General features: G+C 39.3%; 1 non-coding gene across 1 annotated transcript; it reads left to right on the top strand.

Moving 5' to 3' along the window:
- The first annotated feature begins 503 nt into the window (after positions 1–503).
- Positions 504–585, top strand: trnas-uga (transfer RNA serine (anticodon UGA)). The gene has a single exon. It is a non-coding gene; the product is annotated as a tRNA-Ser (tRNA).
- Positions 586–2,542: the final 1,957 nt, after the last annotated feature.

Genomic DNA, 2,542 nt, shown 5'->3' with positions numbered 1-2,542 from the left:
GGCTGTACCAACATGAGATGAGTCCCAAGATGCTTGTGTGGGTTGTAGAGAGAGAGAGAGAGAGAGAGAGAGAGAGAGAGAGAGAGAGAGAGAGAGAGAGAGAGAGAGAGAGAGAGACTGACTTTGCATATACATTGTGTAACGGGGTTAGGTTAAACCAGAGATAGTTTATCTATGTCAATGGTTCATGCACAGGCCAGAACACTATCTAATGTAATGAACGTTTATGCATAGCTCACTACTGCCACCTAAATACAGATTCGAACAAAATGGCGCATGATTCTCGTTGTGTAGGCTATATTGTGCCTGTGCACGCAGTGAGTGTAGTGTGTATTTATGCGCGCTGTACCACATGGCAATTTGTAAAAGTAGACAGGTACAAACAGATAGACGTACACGTAGCTACATAATTCCAACAGTTACTGGAAATAACAGCGTAACAAATTGTTCACTGACAGGTAGGACATTATTTTATACACAACTCCTACTCAACTACAACAGCAGCTGCGATGGCCGAGTGGTTAAGGCGTTGGACTTGAAATCCAATGGGATCTTCCCGCGCAGGTTCGAACCCTGCTCGCAGCGATTGTTGGTTAACATTTTGCGCAAGTAGAACGCCTCATCGTGTAACTACACTTCGTTCGTATACATGGGTTCCTCTGTTTACAGCAGTTTATATGGCTACCTGCACCAGCTACTCCAATGAAGACGGTCCAACGAGAGAATATCAAGGTCAATTCACATTGATCACTCAAAAAAATTCAGACAGGGACGTTGTGAAAACTCGAAGCGAAAGTTAGTTAGTTCATTTGATTAACAGCTCACGTCCAAACTGTATTCCGAATAAATATATAACTTTGAATGTATTAACTTATTGGGTAGACTATATGTGATATTGCTAAACATATTCTGAGAACAAAATCACATACAGTTGTATTGTTTAAAAAGTAAAAGACTAGTCCAGGGCCATCCGTTTTGCAGTCCGCAGAAAAAGTTGAGATATTTAAAAGATTTTGGGACATAGGCTACTGACTGGCTTTGCCTATTCCCTTCAGGATTTTTTAACCACAGTAATTTGAAACATGCACACCCGTACAAAAAAGACTGTAGTTTTGAAACTGCCGTAAAAGCACTCCGCTGTGATATTTTGGACGCAGTAATTGCAGATAACTGCAGTGTATTGCTGTTGAACTGCAGTTATACTGCAATCTGACCACGATTTTTTTTTCAAAAGGGTAAGCTTTTCTCTTTGATTGAACTCTAGGCGCTTTTGAATTGTGAGTATTTTTACGTTGTTTGGATTTTTACACCACCCTGATGCCGTATGTAGAGTACGAAAAACTAACGGTAACACATTTTGGAATCAATATCCAGAATTCGACGCAACGAGGTCAGAGAAAGGTGGTGAACCGAAAGCAAAAGGCACCGCTGGGATTCGAGCCATGATCTTCTGTTTATTAGACAGGCGCTTAGCCACGGCGCATTTGGTTGCCGCAAACACGAAATGTATTTACAATTGTACACTTCCACAAAGTCGTCAATGTTTTTTGTGAATAGCTAACGTAAACTCGATTGAAATTTGGACTCCTGAGTGTCGCAGCCATCTAATGCACTTCACTTCAGCACAAAAAGGTGTCGCTGCAGCCCCTGGTTCGAATCCAGACTGTATTACATCCGGGCGTGTTAGGCAGTCATTGTAAATAAGAATTTGTTCTTAACGTTTTCTAAAGACGGGGTTCATTACAGCAGTGAGACTGATCTCCTCGTGTCATGTAATATCACGTTTGTTCCAGACGGGGGTAGTGTAGTCAAAGAGACTTTCAAACCAACTCAATTCAATTTAACATTGCCAAAGCAAGTGAAATGAAAGTGAAATAAAAAACGAGCAGTAAACATTACACTTCCAAAAGAATAAAGACATTTTAAATGTAACATTATGTCTGTATACAGTCTTGTAACGATGTGCAAATGGGAAAATAAATAAACATAATTATGTGTTGTGTTTTATCTTCACTGGTTGCCCTTTTCTTGTGGCGACATGTATATAAAGCTTAGAGGTCTAGCATGTTGTATAAAGCTTAGAGGTCTATAGCATGTTGTATAAAGCTTAGAGGTCTAGCATGTTGTTGTATAAAGCTTAGAGGTCTAGCATGTTGTTATATAAAGCTTAGAGGTCTAGCATGTTGTATAAAGCTTAGAGGTCTAGCATGTTGTATAAAGCTTAGAGGTCTAGCATGTTGTATAAAGTTTAGAGGTCTATAGCATGTTGTATAAAGCTTAGAGGTCTAGCATGTTGTATAAAGCTTAGAGGTCTAGCATGTTGTATAAAGCTTAGAGGTCTAGCATATTGTATAAAGTTTAGAGGTCTATAGCATGTTGTATAAAGCTTAGAGGTCTAGTATGTTGTTATATAAAGCTTAGAGGTCTATAGCATGTTGTATAAAGCTTAGAGGTCTAGCATGTTGTATAAAGCTTAGAGGTCTAGCATGTTGTTATATAAAGCTTAGAGGTCTAGCATGTTGTTGTATAAAGCTTAGAGGTC

Source organism: Oncorhynchus kisutch, linkage group LG16 (genome assembly GCF_002021735.2).
Source record: "Oncorhynchus kisutch isolate 150728-3 linkage group LG16, Okis_V2, whole genome shotgun sequence".
Lineage (NCBI taxonomy): Eukaryota > Metazoa > Chordata > Actinopteri > Salmoniformes > Salmonidae > Oncorhynchus > Oncorhynchus kisutch.
The sequence above is the reverse complement of the archived record's forward strand: the minus strand, read 5'-3'. Positions and strand labels throughout refer to the sequence as shown.